The sequence below is a fragment of the Macaca nemestrina genome, chromosome 20, assembly GCF_043159975.1.
Source record: "Macaca nemestrina isolate mMacNem1 chromosome 20, mMacNem.hap1, whole genome shotgun sequence".
In the NCBI taxonomy this organism is placed as follows: Eukaryota; Metazoa; Chordata; class Mammalia; order Primates; family Cercopithecidae; genus Macaca; species Macaca nemestrina.
Window position 1 is genome coordinate 53,452,871 of NC_092144.1, and position 21,346 is coordinate 53,474,216.

Sequence of the window (21,346 nt, forward strand, 5' to 3'; positions counted from 1 at the left end):
GGTGTCCTGTCTTCCCTGCCGTCTGATTGTCCTGTGGTCACCACACCTTCCCCGTGGTGGTGCAGGAGGAAGTGGGACGTTACCCAGGAACCCCGTGGAACATGGCTCGTTGAGATACAGGAAGGGGAGACTGGGACAGAGCAGGGGTTCAGAGCTGGAGAGATTCATCCCGACTTACTCCGTGGCCGTGATGGGCTCAGCCCTCCATGTGCTGACATACCCAGGGGTCTCTCCTGAGGGTTTTCACCTGGCCAAGATGCTCTCTGTAGAGGAGGAACAGGGCAGTCACCAGAGAGCCTGTCTGGAGGGACGTCGCTCACACCTGAGAAGGCGGGTGGGGGTGGGCTTTGTTCTCGGAGCCAAGAGCAATAATACCCCCTTCTCCCGGCAGGGACACAGGAGAGGTCTGCTTCCCAAGGGACAGCGGGGGGTAGGTGGCCACATCCTATGTGGTGCCTGTGTGTAACCATCACACGTGCTCTGGGCCCCACGAGGTGCAGCGGGCAAGCAGGTCACAGGGTGCCTGACCGATTCCCGGGGAGGCTGTGGGCCCTCAGGCAGCTGCTGTTCTGTGTCAGCACTAGGCTTGGCCTGGGATGCCCCACAGAACAGGACAGATGGAGCGTGGGCGGGCATTTAGGGAGCAGTGACAGAAAGAGTTGATGAGGATGGAGGGAGGTCACGAGGGGAAAGCGCGCAGTGGGGTGTCCCGTGCACCAGCGCTGCCCTGGGAGATGTATTTTTAACTGAGCCCAGGGAAGGAGCAGGTGTGTGGGGCAGGAGCTACCTGCAGAGGGAGTGGTGTTAGGTTGGCGACCGCCAGGTCAGGGAGGAGCTGACACAGTCCGTGTGGGGAGCATGGAGGACGTTGAGGACTTGGGCCGAGGTGACCCTGGTGAGGGTGGACCCTGCTTGGCTACAGGTTCTGCTGAGGGAGGTCGGCATCCCCTGGGAAGGCTCCAGGCTGGAGGGACTCTGCCGCCCTCTGGTGGACTGGAAGGGAAGCGTGGGTGGCCAAAGTCCCAGGCCACGCTGCGTGTTTTATTCCACAAGGATCTGCACGTTTCAAACGAGGTCACACATATGTTATGTTACAGCTCCATCACCTTGCAGCCCTGTGAGTCCCAATCTCTGTGGCTCCACGTTCACTGTTCTCCCTCTTTCACGATCGGATGTCCGGAACACAGATTTTTGTCACCTTCAGTGAGTTTGTGTTTGTGTGCAGTAGGCGGCACTGTGTATTCTCTGGGAGCAGTGATGTCTGGGGCTGAGCACTGCACATGGGCTTGGGAGCAGAAGACGGAGCAGCAGGGCGGGAGGATCAATGCCAGGGGAGCAGGGACAAGTCATTTTCATTTTCTCACTTCCAGGGACCAGAACCCAGGATTCTGACTCCAGGGCACAGTACCACACCCTGCTGGTGTCCCTGGATGTCATGAGTGCTCATAGTGTCAGGCTGCCTTGGCATTCATTTTTTAAGCTGTAAATTTATTTGCCTCACATCAGAGGCAGGCCTTGCTCACCATGGCAGTTTTCAATACTGTATCTGGTTCAAGTGACTGCAGTTGGTGGCCAGCGATAAAATCTAAGAGGCATCTCTCCTGCTTGGTGTGCTGGGCTCCTCTCTCTCCATCTGATTTCTTTAAACTGATATTCTGATATTTGTCCTTACATTTAAAGTGACCACTTCTCAATCACAGCGTGATCTCCTGGTCCCAGTGTTTGCTGCTTTCTTTAAACACATCCATTAAAGCTCCCTGCTGGAAACCTGTCAGATAACACCTGGACTTACTAAAGACATTGGCTTACCCTTCTCTTCTCTCCTCCCTGCCTGGGCTTGCTGACCTCTGTATCTGTGGTCTCCAGGTGTGCTGAGTGCTCCCCAGTGTCTCTAAGTAGTAAAAACACTTACACTTTCACGTTGTGGTTGTATCATTATAGCCTCACATGCCATCCAGGGCCTGACATAGAGGCTGCCCTGTGGGACCTGTGCTCGTTGAACCCCTGCTGGAGCTCTTGTTTTGGGACCTGCAGTTCTTCTGGGGACAGGAGCTTCCAGCTAACTTGATTGAAAAACTGATACGTTTCATTGAAAACACTGGGTCAGATGATGTATTCATGGGCTTCAGCTGCCATAACAAACACCTTAGCCTGGGTGAATTAAATAATAGAAATCGATTTTGCACAGTTCTGTGAATAATGTGCTATTTTAACCACTTTAAAATGTGCAATCAAATGCAATTAACCACAAACACAGTGTTAAGTTACCATCACCACTATTTTTCCTAGAAAATTTTTATCATTTTAAACTGAAACTTTGTATAATTGAAACTATAATAACTCCCTATATTTTCCACCCTAGACCTTGATCATCTCTACTCTGTCTCTGTGAATTTGCCTATTCTTGATGTTTCATATAAATGGAATTATATATATATGTTCTTTAGTTTCTGACATATTTCACTTAGCATAAATGTTTCCAAAGTCCATGCATCTTCCAGCGGATGTCAGAGCTTCATTCTTCTTTATGGCAGATTAACATTCTGTTGTGTGTGTGACAACATTTGTTTATTCGTGTGCTGATGAACACTTGGATTGTTTTATATTTTATCTTTTGTGAGTAATGCTACAATCAACATTCCCATGCGAGTACCTGTTTCAGTCCCTGGATTCAATTCTTTGGGTATATACCTAGGAATAGATGCTGTTTCACATGAGAATTCTATGATTAGCTTCTTGAGGAACAGCACAACTATTTCTCCTAGTGGCTGCACAGTTTTATAATATCACCAGCAATGTAAGAGGATTCCAAATTCTACATAAGGCTTTCACTTGTTATTTAACATTTGAAATGAATGGTAGCCATATTTGTAGGTTTAGTGTGGGATCCCATTGTGGCTTTGACTTTGTATTTTCCTAATGACTAATGATGTTGAGTTTCTTTTCATGTCCCTCTTGATGATTTGCATATCTTCTTTGAAGAAATGTCTATTTGCGTCCTTTGCCCATTTATATAAATTGGAAGGTTTGTCTCTTTGTTACTGAGTTGTAGCAGTTCTTTATCTATTCTGGGCATGAAAACATTGTCTATGTGATTTACAACTGTTGTGTCTCATTCTGTGTTTGGTTTTTTATTTTCTTGATAATATCCTTTGATGCACAAAAAGCTTGCATCTTTAGCCCAATTTATCTATTTTTCCTTTTTCTTTCTCATGCATTTGGGTCATACCTGAGAATCCATTGCACATTTGAGATCTAAGTTTCACCCCTATGTCTTTTTCTAAGATGTTCTTGTGGTTACAGATTTTATAATTAACTCACTCATCCACTTTAAGATAATTGTTTGATATGGTTGGAAGTATAGTTCTCTAAGTTTATTGCTTTGCATGTAGTTATCTAGTTGTTTGTGCACCGTTATTTGAGAGGATGATTGTTCCTCCATTAAATTATCTTGACACCCTTATTCAAGAGAAATGAACTATAAGGGTGTTTATTTCTAGACTCTCAATTCTATCCCTTTGGTCCCTATTTGTATTCTTATGCCAGCAGTTTCTGTTTTTAGTACTTGTAATGTTTTGTGAGATTTCAAATAAGAAAGTTCAAGTTCTGCAATTTATTTTGGCAAAATTGTTTTGGCTCTTTCAGGGGTACTTTTTTAACAGCAAGGAGGCCAATGTTTTGCAATTGGAAAGCTTTTTCTGTCGTATTTCAGAGGGGAAATTTGCAGTCTAGGGATCTTTTCAGGAACTTTATCACAGGTAGGTAATTATCACCACTTCCTTTGCTGAGGTACTGGGTTAAAATGTGTGTTGCCTCCCATTGAGAAATTGAGAGGCCCTAGAAGCACTTGCCTATGTGGTGAGAGATAGCGAGCTCCTTAATGAGGGGCACCGAAGACATTGCTTTGGGACACAATGTTGTCAGGGGAGCAGTGTGCCTCTCTACTTCTTTATTTTTTTGTGCAGTTTAGATCTCTACTGGACAAAAGATATTGAAATCGTTGTTCATTCTCTTGGTTCTTGTTTGGCTGACCTGTCAGCTGGAGCTGGAGGACATGCTTGGAAGGGAAGTGACCCCCATGGGAAAGAGCAGGGCTCAGCAGAGTGAAAGCAGCTGGGACCCAGAGAAGCCAGTGAGGTCTGACTCTTAAAAGCCAAAGACCAACAGGTGGGTGTCCTCAGGGGCAAATGGATTGCACTAGTACCCATTCAAGCGGACTGGAGAAAGGTAAGAGGCTTTGGATATTCCATTTTCTCTCTCAGCTCTTCAGCAGGAGATTTAGGCCCTGGGCTGGTACTGTCCTGCAGCAGGGGACGGTGGACAGAAATGGCTGCATATCAGGCCTAAGTCCATGTCATCCTCTCAGGCATTGCCCCTGAAGATGGAGAATTTTGTTCAGAGCCTCAGCCTGGGCACATGGGAGGAACCACCTTATTAAAATTAATTTAAGAAAACAGTATGCATGCTTTATTCTTCTAGAATAACTATTAATGTCATGTTTTACAATATGTCTCTTAAAGGAACGGTGAGAATCATCTACATAATGTATGTTTTACGTGGTCTTTTCTATAATTGCAGCTTTCACATGTTCTTATAGAATCCATTTCCTTTCGAAACACACAGGCAGTATCTCTGTGTTGATTTCTACTGGGAAATCCTTATGCAGGGTGGAAAGAGTCACATTTCCTAATGAGAGATGGAAAGCATCTGATTACCAGAAAAAGTGTCCAAATTCTGCTGGTATGATCATGGTGCTGCAGGTGGAGGTCAGTTTAAGGAGGATTCAGGCAAAGAATTTTGAAAGTCTTTTTCATTGTTTTTGTTTGTTTGTTTGCTTTTTGTTTTGTTTTTTGTTTTTTACAAAACCATGGGCAGAAGCCACCACCTAGACCCACCACATGTTGGAATGGATGAGGGACAGAAATGGAGCTCAGTAAATTGAGAATGAAATTCAGGAGTGGAGAAGAGGTTTGAGAGGTCAACGGGTGTGAGAGGTGAATGGGTGAATGATGAGAATGTTCAAAACATCTTCTTTCTCCATAATAAGAGAGCATTTAGGCCCCTGAGTCAGTCAGTGTCCAGGCCAGGGGGAGCAGGATGTTGTCAGCTCTCCTGGGCAAAAGTGAGACTCCAGCAGTGTCTAGTTACCTCATCCAGTTTGGGATTTATTCCTATTTTAAAAATGATCCAACAGTATGCAATTTTGAAAATATACAAAAATCTCTATGCTACCATTCATAGATAGACAAGATGGCCCTAAGATGGTGAGAGAACCAGAATGGGGTTTGGGTTTACATTGTGTATTTTTTTTCTCCCAATATCTGCAGAACTCCCTAGATCAATTTTTTAATGTAACCCAGTGGGTGTCATTCCCTTTCACAATTACGGACATTTCCAGTTCACGGTTAAAACGCTTGGAAAACCCACACCCTTTCTGCTGTGAGGTACAGGCAGCCATGTGGCATCACCTCTAAACATGCCTTCTGGGACATCAAATTACTGATTAAGTAAAAGTCATTTCAGTAGATATTGAAGACCTCCATTTTACCCCCTCACACTTGTAAATCTTCTACCAAGAGGTGATGGATTTTAGTGGTGATTTGCTTTTATAGATTAGTGTAGATTAATGCTTCTGCCAGGGGGAAATTTTACGTTGGGAAAAGCATTTGGCAAAATCTGGAGACATTGCTGGTTGTCAGAGCTGGGGGAGGGAGTCCTGCTGGCCTTGAGTGGGTAGAGTCCCCAGATAGTGTTGAACATTCTAGAGCTCACAGAGCCCCACCAGCATGACCACTACAAAGTTCAATGCTGAGGAGGAGTGGAGAGCCCTCATGTGCCTTCCCTAGCTTCCCTAGAGCTTTTTACCTTCTCCTTCCTTCAGCCTCTCCCACTTTCTCACCTCAGCTTGCTCCTTGAACCTTAATGCCCTCCACTGGAACTTTCCCATAGTTTAAGACCTGCTGTAATCTCTTGAATACCTTAGCCCCTTTCTGATCCTTAGTAGGGTGTCCTCTAGAGGGGATCCTCACCTTTCCTGGAGCTTCCCAGGATCCAGATGCCCCTGCCCTGTGTGAGCACCAGGGATATGGCCATGTGCCTGTGTCCCTAAAGGTCCTGTCACTCAGGACTTCAGTGTGACACCAGCTGAGGTGATATTACCCTCCCCTACTTTTCTTGGAACATAAAAATATGTACAAACCTTGGAGAGTAAAATTTCTTAATGCATGTCAAAATTTTTAAAATACATATTTTTGCCTCCCAAACTTTACTGGGAAAAATTTATCACACTACCACTCATGAAAAATGACACCTAATCAGAGTTATTCACTCTATTGTTTGTTTAACAGCAAAATGTTGGGAACAACCTAGACTTTCACCAGCACGATGCTAATTCAACACATTACCTTATATCTACACAATAGGATATGAAGCAGCTGCATAAAAAGTATAGAATCTGTCAGCTATTCCTATGGAAACACCTCCATGTTCTATTTTAATTATAGCATCCAAACATCACAGAATAAGATGCAGTTTTTGTACTAGATCTCACCTTAGAACATTATTTTTACTCTTGTTTTTTTGTTTTTAAATTAAAGAGCGATTGTCTCACTCTCATATCCAGGCTGAAGTGCAGTGGCGAGATCATAATTGACTGCAATCTCAACCTTGTGAGCTCAAGCGATCCTCCTGCCTCGGCCTCCTGAGTAGCTGGAATCACAGGCACGTGCCCCCATGCCTAGCTAATTTTTTGTGTTTGTTTCTGGAGAGATGGGGTTTCACCCAGGCTGGTGAAATCCCAGGCTTTTCTCAAACTTCTGGGCCCAAGTGATCTGCCCACTTTCACTCCCCAAATGCTGGAATTACAAGCAAGTGTCACCACACCTGATTCTGCCTTTTCTTTTTTAATCGGACTGCAGTCTGCTTACGCATCTCTTTCCCCATCAGGTGATTTCTATTTTTCCTCAATTTCTCTACCATATGTCCATGCCAAAATCCACATCCATTTGCTTTTGTTTAGAATTAGATTTTTTTTTTTTTAAGAGAAGCCTTAGCAATGGTCTCCTAGCTGATTTTCAGGATTCTAATCTTCACTGTCTAAGCCATATGTTTCCATTTCCAGATATTGATTACAGTCACGTGTAGAGCATTTAAACCCTACCAATGCCTGTACCATCCCTCAAGCCTATCTGATTTGGCTAATGTGTGGTGTAGCCCAGAGATTGGTTGTTTAAAAATGCTTTGAAAGAAATGGGTCATTTTGCAGTGGAGGAACTTTAACCCAGTGATCAAAGTTATCTTCTCCAGTAGTCAGAGATGATGACATCTTAGGGCATTCTAATATAATAGATGGAGGAGGTGCAGCATCATCCCTGTGGTATTCTTCTACAAACTGTATAACCTGAGTTTAATCATGAGAAAATATTAGAAAAGTCCAAAATGAGGGTCTGCTATGAAATAAGTAACCAATACTCTTCAAAATTGTGAAGCTCTTAAAGGTAAATCCTAACTTTCCCAGACTAAAGAAGACTGAGGGAACAGTACAATGAAGAGCAATACGTGATACTAGATTGGATCCTGGTCCAGAAAAATGACATTAGTCAGAACATAGAGGGGATTTGGATAAGGTCTCTACAGGCTTTCATTTTACAGTGTTAATAATCATTTATTGATTTTGATTATTAGGTGCATATCTATAATGTAAATATTTGGGGAAGTTGAATGAAAAGCATATGAGGACTTTGCCTATTTTTGGAACATTTTAGAAAGTCTGAAATTATTTCAAAATTAAACATGAAAAGGAAAGAAAAGAAATATAGATCTTTTAGATACTTCTATTAAGTGTCCAAAGTTGAAGATCATTTCCCAACTTCTCTTGCCTAGTGCTGGTCACAGTAATCTTCCTGGAAATGCTGTTTGTCATGTTTGTGACCTTTTCAAAGCTTTCCAATGACTTCTCTTATCTGTGGGATGAAGTTCCCATTACGTAGGCTGCCATTCAGTGTCCTCATAGCATGGCCCTAATCTCCCTTTTATTTTGATCTGTGTTGAAAGAACTGACCAACATTTTACTTTCTTATGGTCAAAATTGTTCTAATTTTTTCTTGCTTGTTTGATGCTCTTCCCTGTCTTCTCAACTGTGGGACTTCAGTCAAGGTGGTGGGAAATATTTTTGGAGAAAAATTATAAAGATAGTTATAGGAAATAGTCACAAACCTTGGAACCTGGGGGTTTGCATAGCTTCAAGTAAAAGGTTTGGCTGAAGGTAGCTGAATTATCTTAAAAGCTTAGGGCATAGATACACAAGAATGTAGAGGAGTTTATCTAAATAACTTGTTTACTCAGGCGGTCCTAAAACCAACATTTAATCTTATGCTGGGGGAACTACTCTTGGGGAGGTCGGCAATGTCAATTACCTTCTAGTGGTGTTTACTGAAGACCTTTGTTATTTAATCTGTACTAAATAAATGCGAATTTCACTGGCAGATCAGGGCTGCTGCTGTTAACTCTTTACCGGGCCCTTCTAGGTATCCGTGAGTTACTTGGCCACCTAGCCTGCTCTTTCACTGGATATGAGTGTCTGAGTGTATTTGTTCATCCATTGCTGGGTCAGGGTCTGCCAGTTGGACGCAGACAGTTGGTGCCCCATGTGAGGACCTGGCATGTTGGTGCCCAGGTCTGAGGTATACCTGCCAATAATTGCGACAGAACCTCTGAAAACTAAGGAGAAGACTGTGTGGTTGGTAAGCCAGTAAGTCGATAAGTCAGGAAGTCAGTAAGTCAGTAGGTCGTTGGTGCCGACTTGGGATCTCCAATTTCGAGGGAATTGTTCAGGGTGGGCTTTTATCACTGGACAACAGTTATCAGCACAACAGCAGCAGTATCTAAAAGTATTCAAACAGCTGCTTCAAGCCACTGGAGCCTCGGTTTTGGAGGCTTAATTAAGGGACCTAATGCAAATTGTATCACTTAACCCATGGTTCCCGAAAGAAGGTAAGCTAGACATAGAGCTTTGGGAACAAGTGGAGAGAAATCTTTTTGTTTTCTTTTGTTTTGTTTTGTTTTGAGAGAGACACAAGAAACAGAAAACGGGGAGATGTAGGAGTTCAGTCAGGGTGGTGGAAACGATTTTAGAGGAAAAATTATAAAGATAGTTATAGGAAATAGTCACAAACCTTCTTGGAAGGCCAGGGAGGTTGCATAGCTTCAGTAAAACATTTGGCTGAAGGCAGCTGAATTCTCTTAAAAGGTATAGATACAAAGGATTGTAGAGGAGTTTACTCAGGTGGTCTTAAGAACAACCTTTGATTATATGCAGGTGTATGATTGCTCTCTACTCGAGGTCGGTAATGTCAATTATGCTCTAGTGGTCATATGTCCTTGAGGACTTGATTTGTGACCAAGTCGGAGCACTCACTTTTGGTCTCCACCATCAGGGGGAGGAATCATTTTTGAGTCACATTAGGTTACCAGATTTAACATGGCTGAGAACCTGAGGTTTTTTATTATTTCTTTTGTTTTCCAAATGTGTTAAGCTCCCAGGAGTGCTTGTCATAAGAAATCCCATCCATCTTGGACTTTGGTCATCCCAAGTCTTTTTGCTTGGATAGGGCAGTGGCAACACCAGTCTTTTGCTTTCCTAAGCCTGTTCCTGAGAGTACATATTTTATTTTGTTGGGGTGGGGGAAAAGATCATTGGGGTTGGTTTTTCGCCAAAGAGGCTGTTGGATTGAGTCACTTAGAATCAATACATCACTGGAAATTCTAATTGTCCATGGCCAGAAGAAGGATTCTTTACATTGGGACTTCTAAGTTGAAAAATATTTTAGAGCTCTCTTGTTCCAAACGGTTGATCAGAGGATTCAATTTCAAAGAAAGATACCTACCTAATAGTGTTATGGCTAGCCTTAAATTTTCTTTTAACTAAATTACAGAGCAAAAATCTGACCTAAGAGTTAATTTTTTTTGTAAACTCAAACTGCTTGCCTTAGAACCTATGAGAAAATAAGAATAAAATCCACTTTACCTTATCATCAAACAGTTAAAAATTTTATGCTTTTATTGCTGTATCCTGGATTTAATTTCAGATGAAGGAACCAGCCTTATTTGTTTTGATATTTGTGTGATTTTTGAGTTTTTGAGGTGCTCCTTCACCTCTTTGGAGATGCCTCATAGATGCTTCGCTAAGCCGTAATCTTGGTTAAGGCTTATTAGTTTCATTTGGGAACTAATACTTTTGGTTAAAAAAAAAAAAAATGAAAAGCCAGAAATATCAGCTGTTTGTCCTACCTAAAATCTGATAATAAGAAATCTGAGGCCGGGCGCAGTGGCTCATGCCTGTAATCCCAGCACTTGGGGAGGCCGAGGCGGGCAGATCACTAGGTCTGGAGATCGAGACCATCCTGGTTAACACAGTGAAACCCCGTCTCTGTTAAAAATACAAAAAATTAGCCAGACATAGTGGCACGCGCCTGTAGTCCCAGCTACAGGGGAGACTGAGGCAGGAGAATGGTGTGAATCCGGGAGGAAGAGATTGCGGTGAGTTGAGATTGCGCCACTACGTTCCAGCGTGGGTGAGAGAGGGAGACTGCATCTTAAAAAAAAAAAAAAAAAAAAAAAAAATCTGAAAGTGTTGCAGTAAGTAGCTGGTCAGACATGAGCAGGACAGGAGAGATCCTTCCACCTCCACACACTAGAAACGTCAAGTGTTCATCACCAAGTGATGGTCAAGCCAAGTGGTTGTTAATTCTAAAGTAATATTGGTTGCAGTTAGGTACAGGGAGATACAGGCTCACAATAGATAGAAAACACCTGAAACAGGTGATCAGCAGCTTCCTGATAAGTTATCAGAAGTTGAGGAAGTGGGCTCAAATATACGCATTAAGAGGCAACATAATAGAGTTTCTGCTATATGACCTTCAGGAACTTTTTTTATTTTTTTTATTTTTTTACATTTTCTAAGAATTTTTTAGTAACTATGTTTTTAAATTTTTTATTGTTTTGTTTTGTTTTAAATATTTTCTTTCCATAAGATTTTGGGGATTTGGTGTTTAATTACATAAATTCTGTAGTGGTGATTTGTGAGATTTTGGTGACCCATCACCAGAGCAGTAGACACTGAACTGAATTTGTAGTCTTTTATCCCTCACCCCCTTCACAACCTTTTCCCCAAGTCTATTTTACCATTCTTATGCCTTTGCATCCTCATAGCTTAGCTCCCACTTATGAGTGAGAATATTCAGTGTTTGGTTTTCCATTTCTGAGTTACTTCACTTAGAATAATAGTCTCCCGTTTCTTCCAGGTTGCTGCGATTGCCATTAATTCATTCCTTTTATGGCTGAGTAGTATTCAATCATATATATATACCACAATTTCTTTATCCACTCATTTATAGATTATATTCCCACCAGTGATGTAGATGTGTTCCGTTTACACCGCTTCCACATCAACATCTATTATTTTTATTTATTTATTTTTGAGATGGATGGAGTCTTGCTCTTTCACCCAGGTTGGAGTCCAGTGGCACGAACTTGGCTCACTGTAACTTCTGCCTCCCACGTTCAAGCCGTTCTTCTGCCTCAGCCTCTGGAGTAGCTAAGATTACAGGCATGTGCCACCTCACCCAGGTAAATTTTTTTGTATTTTTAGTAGAGACAGGGTTTCACCATGTTTCAGCATGTTGTACACGCTGGTGTCAAACTCCTGACCTTAAGTGATCCGCCCATCTTGGCCACCTTGGATTACAGGTGTAAGCCACTGTGCCTGTCCAACAACTATTATTTTTTCATTTTTTGATTATGAACATTCTTGCAGGAGTAAGGTGGTATCACATTGTGGTTTTCATTTGCATTTCCCTGATCATTAGTGATATTGAGCATTTTTTCATATGTTTGTTAGCCATTTGTATATCTTCTTTTGAGAATTGTTTATTCACATACTTAGCCCACTTTTTCATGGGATTGTTTGTTTGCTAATTTGTTTGAGTTTCTTGTAGATTCTGGATATTGGTTATCTTTCAGATGTATAGATTGTGAAGATTTTCTTTCACTCTGTGGATTATGTGTTTAGTCCGCTGACTGTTGCTTTGCTGTGCAGAAGCTCTTTAGTTTAATTTTCACCTATTTATTTTTACTTTTGTTGCATTTGCTTTTGGGTTCTTGGTCATAAATTTTTGTCTAAGCCAATGTCCAGAAGGATATTTCCAATATCATCTTCTACAATTTTTATAGTTTCAGGTCTTAGATTTAAGTCCTTGGTTCATCTTGAGTTGATTTTTGTATAAGTTGAGAGATGGGGATCTAGTTTTATTCTCCTACTTTTGGTCTGCCAATTATTTCAGCACCATTTGTTGAATAAGGTGTCCTTTACCCATTTTATGTTTTGGTTTGCTTTGTCAAAGATAAGTTGGCTGTAAGTATTTAGGTTTATTTCTGGGATCTGTATTCTGTTCCATTGGTCTATGTGCCTATTTTTATACCAATACCATGCTATTTGGTGACTCTGGACTTAGAGAATTGTTTGAAGTCAGGTGATGTGACACCACCAGATTTGTTCTTTTTGCTTAGTCTCACTTTGGGTGTGTTGGCTCTTGTTTGGTTCCATATGAATTTTAGAATTGTTTTTTCTAGTTTTGTGAAGAATGATGGTGGCATTTTAATGGGAATTGCGTTGAATTTGTAGATTGCTTTTGTCAGCGTGACCATTTTCACAACAATGATTCTATTCATCCATGAGCATGGGGTGCATTTTCATTTTTTGCGTCATCTATGATTTCTTTCAGCAGTGTTTCGTAGCTTTTCTTGACGTCTTTCTCCTCCTTGTTTAGATATATTCTGAGTTATTATTTCTTTAAAGCTGCTGTCATAAAAGGGGTTCAGTTCTTGGTTTGATTCTCTGCTTGGTCACCGTTGGTGTGTAGCAGATTCTGATTTCTGCACTTTAATTTTGTATACTGAAATTTTGCTGAATTCATTTATCAGTTCTAGCAGCTTTTTGGAGGAGTCCTTAGGGTCTTCTAGGTATGTAATTATATCATCAGCACACAGCGACAGTTTTATTTCCTGTTTACCAATTTGGATGCCCTTTATTTATTTCCCTTGTTTGATTGCGTTGGCTAGGACTTTCAGTACTCTGTTGAATAAAAGTGGTGAGAGTGGCCATCCTTGTTTTGATCCCCTGCTGAGAGTGGATGCTTTCAACTTTTTCTCATTCAGTATTATGTTGGCTGTGGGTTTGTGTGCCAATTTTGCTGAGCGTTTTAATCATAAAGCGATTTTGGATGTTGTTGAGTACCTTTTCAGTGTCTACTGAGAGGATCATGAGATTTTTAAATCCTGTTTATGTGGTGTACCACATTTATTGACTCGTGTATGTGAAACCATTCCTGCATCCCTAATGTGAAACCCACTTGATCATGGTGGGTTATGTTTTTGATTAGTTAGCTAGTCTTTTGTTAAGAATTTCTGCATCTGTGTGCATCAGGGATTTTGGTCTGTAGTTTTTTTATAACATCCTTTTCTGGGTTTGGTATTAGGGTGATACTGGCTTCATAGAATGATTTAGGGAGAATTCTATCTTTCTCTAGCATGTGGAATAGTGTCAAATGAATTGGTACCAACTCTTCTTTGAATGTCTGGTAGAATTCAGTTGTGAATCTGTCTGGTCCTGGCATTTGTTTTGTGTTAATTTTTCAACTGTTTTTTCAATCTTGCTGCTTTTTGTTGGTCTGCTCAGGGTTTCAAATTCTTCCTGATTTAATCTAGGAGAGTTTTACATTTCCAGGAATTCATTCATCCCCTCTAGGTTTTCTAGTTTATGCACATAAATGTGTTCATACTATCTTTGAATGATCTTTTGTATTTCTGTGGCGTTGGTGGTAATAGCTCCCATTTCATTTCTAAATGAGCTTATTTGGCTCTTCTCTCTTCTTTTCTTGGTTAATCTTGCCAATGGTCTATCAATTTTATTTATTTTTCCAAAAAGCCAGCTTTACATTTTATTTATAGTTTGTATTATTTTGTTTCCACTTAATTTAGTTCTGCTCTGATCTTGGTTATTTTCTTTCTTCTGCAGGTTTTGGCTTTGGTGTGGTCTTGTTTCTTGAATTTCTAGAAATGTACCCTTAGACTCTCTATTTGTGCTCTTTCAGTCATTTTGATGTAGGCATTTAAAGCTATGAACTTTTAGCACACTCTTGCCAGAATTCCAGGGGTTTTGATAGGATGTGTCACTATTGTTCAGTTCAAAGAGTTTTTAAATTTCCATCTTGATTTCACATTTGACCCAGTGATCATTCAGGAGCAAGTTATTTAATTTCCATGTGTTTGCATGGTTTTGAAAGTTCCTTTTGGATTTCATTTCCAGTTTAATTCTACCGCTGTCTGAGAGAATACTTCATATAATTTCAATTTTCTTAAATCTTTTGAGACTTGTTTTGTGGCCTATCATATGGCCTATCCTGAAGAAAGTTCCATGTGCTCATGAGTAGAATGTATATTCTGGGTTGTTAGGTAGAATATTCTGTAAATATTTCTTAAGTCTCTTGGCTCTAGGGCATAGTTTAAATCCCTTGTTTCTTTCTTGACTTTCTGTCTTGATGACCTGTCTAGTGCTGTCAGTGGAGTACTGAAGTCCCTCACTATTATTTTGTTACTCTCTATCTCATTTCCCAGTTCTAGTCGTAATAGTTACATAAATTTGGGAGATCCAGTGTTAGGTGCATATGTATTTAGGATTGTGATATTTTTCTGTTGGACCAGTCCTTTTATTGTTATATAATGTCCCTCTTTGTCTTTTTTAACTGCTATTGCTTTAAAGTAATTTTTTTCTGATATAAGAATAGTTACTCCTGCTCACTTTTGTGGCCATTTGCATGGGGTATCTTTATCTACCCTTTTACCTTAAGTTTATAGGACCCTTTATGGTTATGAGAGTCTCTTGAGGGCAGCAGATACTTGCTTGGTGCATTATTATCAATTCTGCAATTCTGTATCTTTTAAGTGGAGAATTTAGACCACTTGCATTCAATGTTAGTATTGAGATGTGAGGTACTGTTCCATTCATCCTGCTATTTGTTGCCTGGATACCTTGGTTTTATTCATTTATTTATTGTATTTTTGTTTTATAGGTCCTGTGAAATTCATGCTTAAAGAGGTTCTATGTTGATGTGTTTCCAGGATTTCTTTCCAGATTTGGAGCTCCGTTGAGCAGTTATTGTAGTGCTGGCTCAGTAGTAGCAAATTCTCTCAGTATTTGTTTGTCTGAAAAAGACTATTATCTTTCCTTTATTTATGAACTTCAGTTTTGCTGGATATAAAATTCTTGGCTGATAATTTCTTTTAAGGAGGCTGCAGATAGGTATGCATGCTGATTTGAGGTGTTCTTCCGTTATTGAAGATTACTAATATCACATGTGTTGAAAAGCATTTGGGATTATTCACTTAATTGATGAGTACTCATTTCATTTTACATTAATTTGATAACATGTACAAACAATAGGTAAACATAGGTACAGACATATACATATATGTGATACCACATAGAACATGTGCATGTACACATAAAGATAGAGGGAGACAGAAATACTTTAGATTTTTTATTTTAAAACTTTATGCATGGAACCCATAAAACTCATTATTTAAAAAAATAAAGTTGCATTTAAATTGTGCTTTTGTAAATAGAAAAAGGTAACATTTATCTGAGGAAGCCCTTGCTGAGTTTTAGAGAAAGTAGGTAGTAAATTTACATCTTAAAGCAGAGAGAGAGAGAGAGAGAGAGAGAGAAGGAATTTGGATGTGTTCAAAGAAGATTAAAAATAGATGCCAAGGTAACACAATAATGATAGAAATTTGTAACAGAATTTTATAAGGAGACCGATTTTATTGACATACATGGCTTTTATTTTGGTCTGTGTTTTCCAACTGTACTCCAGGAAACTTACTACACAGGCTCCCTTCTTAAGCGCTGGTGGGCCACTGCACATGCAGATAGCCCACTTTAAAGGAAGAATCAGGGGACAAGAGATGCAGACCCCAGAATTATGCCAACATAGAAAAGCCTAAGTCAAAGGTCAAACCATACACATGAAATTTCATCACCATCATGGGATGGTGAAAGGAAAGGACTGGAAGGAATGTTTACCGAGGGCTTATCAGGTACCAGGCTCTGTGACTAATGTCTTACACATGTTAATTTACTCTTCCCCTGTCATTTTCTGATGCAGTAAGAGTCAGCCTTACACTGCAGATGAGGAAAGAGGCTGAGGGAGGTCAAATGAGGAACTTAGGGTCATGCAGCCACTTCATAGCAGAGCTAGTATGTTTCACTGTGGTATGTGCAGACAGAAAAGTGAGACATGGAAGGAAGGCAAAACGTATTTTTGTTGTGGGTAATGCTTATGAAAGTGACCTGTATGAGACAGAATAATGGCCTCTTAAAAATGTCCACATCCAGGCAGGGTGCGGTGGCTCACGCCCCAGCACTTTGGGAAGATGAGATGGGCAAATCATGAGGTCAGGAATTCGAGACCAACCTTGCCAACATGGTGAAACCCTGTTTCTACTAAAAATGCAAAAATTAGCTGGGTGTGGTGGCAGGCACCTGTAATCCCAGTTACTTGGGAGGCGGAGGCAGGGGAATCATTTGAACCTGGGAGGTGGAGGTTACAATGAGCTGAGATCACCCCACTACACTCCAGCTGGGGCAACATGAGTGAAACTCTGTTTCAAAAAAACAAATCCACACCCTAAGACTTGGAACACATGCATTTATTTTCTTGGAAAAAGCACTGTTCAACGGTGATGCAGTTGATTATCTTCAGATGGAAAGCTTATTCTCAATTATCTGGGTAGCTGCATCCATGTCCCTACAAAGGACACGAACTCATCCTTTTTTTTTTTATTTTTATACTTTAAGTTCTAGGGTACATGTGCACAACGTGCAGATTTGTTACATATGTATACATGTGCCATACTGGTGTGCTGCACACATTAACTCGTCATTTACATTAGATATATCTCCTAATGCTATCCCTACCCCCTACTCCCTCCCCACAATAGGATCCGGTGTGTGATGATCCCCTTCCTGTGTACAAGTGATCTCATTGTTCAATTCCCACCTCTGAGTAAGAACATGTGGTATTTGGTTTTCTAATCTTACGATAGTTTGCTGAGAATGATGGTGTCCAACTGCATCCATGTCTCTACAAAGGACACGAACTCATGCTGTTTCATGGCTGCATAGTATTCTATGGTGTATATGTGCCACATTTTCTTATCCAGTCTGTCATTGATAGACATTTGGGTTGGTTCCAAGTCTTTGCTATTGTGAATAGTGCCACAATAAATATATGTGTGCATGTGTCTTTATAGCAGCAAGATTTATAATCCTTTGGGATTATAAATACGTGTGTCTCTGCATGTGAGCTAGGTCTTCTGAATACAGCACACTCATGGGTCTTAACTCTTTATCCAATTTGCCAGTCTGTGTCTTTTTATTGGACCATTTAGCTCATCTACATTTAAGATTAATATTGTTATGTGTGACCTCGATCCTTTCATTGTGATATTAGCTGGTTATTTTGCTCATTAGTTGATGCAGTTTCCTCCTAGCATCAATGGTCTTTACATTTTGGCATGTTTTTGCAGTGACTGGTACTGGTTGTTCCTTTCCATGTTTAGTGCTTCCTTCAGTAGCTCTTGTAGGGCAGGCCTGTTGGTAACAAAATCTCTCAGCATTTGCTTGTCTGTAAAGGATTTTATTTCTCCTTCACTTATGAAGCTTAGTTTGTCTGGATAAGAAATTCTGGGATGAAAATTCTTTTCTTTAAGAATGTCGAATATTGGCCCCCGCTCTCTTCTGGCTTGTAGAGTTTCTGCCCAGAGATCCACTGTTAGTCTGATGGCTTCCTTTTGTGGGTAACCCGAACTTTCTCTCTGGCTGCCCTTAACATTTTTTCCTTCATTTCAACTTTGGTGAATCTGACAATTATGTGTCTTGGAGTTGCTCTTCTCGAGGAGTATCTTTGTGGCATTCTCTGAGTTTCCTGAATTTGAATGTTGATCTGCCTTCCTAGGTTGGGGAAGTCCTCCTGGATAATATCCTGCAGAGTGTTTTCCAACTTGTTTCATTCTACTAGTCACTTTCAGGTAGAGGAATCTGATGTAGCTTTGGTCTTTTCACATACTCCCAAATTTTCTGGAGGCTTTCTTCATTTCTTTTTACTCTTTTTTCTCAAAACTTCTCTTCTCACTTCATTTCATTCATTTGACCTTCAATAACTGATACCCTTTCTACCAGTTGATCGAGTTGGTTACTGAAGCTTGTGCATTTGTCACGTAGTTCTCGTTTCATGGTTTTCATTTGTATCAGGTTGTTTAAGGACTTCTCTACATTGGTTATTCTAGTTAGCCGTTCGTCAAATCTTTTATCAAGGTTTCTAGTTTCTTTGCGCTGGGTTTGTACTTCCTCCCTTAGCTCGGAGAAGTTTGATTGTCTGAACCCTTCTTCTCTCAACTCGTCAAAGTCATTCTCTGTCCAGCTTTGTTCCATTGCTGGCAAGGAGCTGCATTCCTTTGGACGGGGAGAGGCGCTCTGAGTTTTAGAATTTTCAGCATTTCTGCACTGCTTTTTCCCCATCTTTGTGGTTTCATCTACTGTTGGTCTTTGATGATGGTGACGTACAGATGGGGTTTTGGTGTGGATGTCCTTTCTGTTTTTGTTAGTTTCCCTTCTAACAGTCAGGATCCTTAGCTACAGGTCTGTTGGAATGTGCGTGAGGTCCACTCCAGACCCTTTTTCCCTGGGTATCAGCAGCGGAAGCTGCAGAAGAGTGAATATTGCTGAACAGTCAATGTTGCTGTCTGATCATTCCTCTGGAAGCTTCATCTCAGAGGTATACCCGGCCATATGAGATGTGGGGTGTCAGTCTGCACCTAGTGGAGATGTCTCCCAATTAGGCTACTCAGGAGTCAGGGACCCACTTGAGCAGGCAGTCTGTCCATTCTCAGATCCCAAACTCCATGCTGGGAGAACCACTACTCTCTTCAAAGCTGTCAGACAGGGACATTTACATCTGCAGAGGTTTCTGCTGCCTTTTGTTTGGCTATGCCCTGTCCCCAGAGAAGGAGTCTACAGAGGCAGACAGGCCTCCTTGAGCTGCGGTGGGCTCACCCAGTTCAAGCTTCCTGGCCACTTTGTTTACCTACTTAAACCTCAGCAATGGCAGGTGCCCCTCCCCGAGCCTTGCTGCCACCTTGCAGTTAGATCTCAGACTGCTGTGCTAGCAATGAGGGAGCCTCAGTAGGCATGGGACAAGCCAAGCCAGGTGTGGGATATGATACCCTGATGTGCCGTTTGCTAAGACCCTTGGTAAAGCACAGTACTAGGGTGGGAGTGACCTGATTTTCCAAGTGTTGTGTGTCACAATTTCCCTTGGCTAGGAAAGGGAATTCCCTTCCCCCTTGTACTTCCCAAGTGAGGCAATGCCTCACCCTGCTTCCACTCTCATTTGTTGGGCTGCACCCACTGTCCTGCACCCACTGTCCAAGATGCCCCAGTGAGATGAACCTCGTACCTCTGCTGGAAATGCAGAAATCACCCATCTTCTGTGTTGCTCACGCTGGGATCTGGAGGCTGGTGCTGTTCCTATTTGGCCATGTTGGCGCCACCCTCCCCCCTTTTCTTTTTTTTAAATGAGTCTTGCCTTGTGGCACAGGCTGTATTGCAGTGGCACGATCTCAGCTCACTGCAGCCTCTGTCTTCTGGGTTCAAGTGATTCTCCCACCTCAGCATCCAAGGAAGCTGGGATTCTATTGCGGGATCTGGCCAGCAGCCCACAATGCAACAGGCCTCTTTCTTTGTTCCCAGGTGGATTGCCAGGTCAAGAAATAAAACACACACACATGATAGTGAAAACTGGGTCCAGGGGGGTCATTGCCTTCTGGTCCTGTGATGACACCAACAGCCTGGATATACCAGCATTTATTATTAAGTTTAGTGAGGGTGGGGGTAAGTTAGTGAGGGATTCATGGTCGTTTGATTATGAGGTGAGATGGTCACATGGGATAAAGTAATTCTTTAACATAACATCAGTATGCAGAAGTACAGTATACAGACATAAGAATTTACAACATAGTGTGGGCGTCAGCAATTTCTAATACAGTTGTGAAACAGAAACACAGTCTATATCCTATGATTAGCAAGATATTAATCAGAAGATTAGGCAAGATGCAAACCAACTACAATAGAATAAATCAAAGAAGAAGCCAGAAGAGCCTAGTCATTTTAACCAGGCAGCACATTTCTTGATTTTTACAACTGAGTCTCTATAATGCCCGATGTATTTATCCATGTGCAACAAGAAGTGTCAGAAACTGCACAGGCTCCCACTTGTTAGCTGGTAGAGAGCAATTCTTTTTTCTAGCATTACATGTCTATGTTAAATTAAAACAGAGAGTGAGAAGAATAGGCAAGTATAGAAGTAGAAGCCTAAAAAAAAACTCCATACATTTGAGGAAAAAGTTGAGTCAAAGACGCAGCTAAGGGCAGTTTTTGGGTGGACTAAAGGATCTCTTGTTATGTAAAAATGTGTGGGCCAGGTGTGATGGCTCACACCTGTAATCCCAGCACCTTGGGAAGCCAAGGCGTGTGGATCACCTGAGGTCTGGAGATCGAGACCAGCCTGACCAACATGTAGAAACCCCGTCTCTACTAAAAATACACAATTAGCCTGGTGTCATGGCGCATGCCTATAATCCCAGCTACTAGGGAGGCTGAAGCAGGAGAATCACTTGAACCCAGGGGGCAGAAGTTGTGGTGAGCCAAGATTGTGCCATTGCACTCCAGTGTGGGCAACAAGAGAGGAACTCCATCTTTAAAAAAAAGTGTGTTTGACATGATATATCTGACACTGTTAACTTACTCTCAGAAGCTACTTCTTGTGAAATCCTAAGTACAGCATTATTCTGGGAAGCAAAGGAGACAGGCATAAGCAAGGACAAATTAAGAGAGGTAAGAGTCTCATCATGATTGTTAATCTTGTTCTGACATCTTGAGAAAAGCTGTCCACAGTGTAAAGTCATCAACTTGCTGTCGTGGTTTGCAGTTTAAGTGTCTCTAAGTTATAGTGTTGAACATTTAGTGAGCTCTGAAGGGCCCACACCTCAGACATGAGGGTTTTCCCATGAAAATTACATTGAGTTGTCCACCTCTAGCTTATATGGCTTCAGGAACAGAGCTGTTCCCATTCTTAATGATTTCATTGGAGAAAAATGAATTGGAAGAACTAAAAGAATTCAGGGTCCAGTCCAGTCTACCAATGGATTATAAATACTCAAAGATAATGAACAG

The 21,346-nt window shown here is 41.3% G+C and overlaps 1 long non-coding RNA gene across 1 annotated transcript in view; it reads left to right on the top strand.

Annotated features, from left to right (window-relative positions):
- The first annotated feature begins 3,890 nt into the window (after window positions 1–3,890).
- The window catches only part of LOC105463861 (uncharacterized), a 128,250-nt gene continuing 110,794 nt past the window's right edge, over window positions 3,891–21,346 (top strand). The window contains exon 1 of the long non-coding RNA XR_011617605.1: window positions 3,891–4,227. This is a non-coding gene — a long non-coding RNA (uncharacterized lncRNA). The remainder of the gene's footprint in view (window positions 4,228–21,346) is intronic.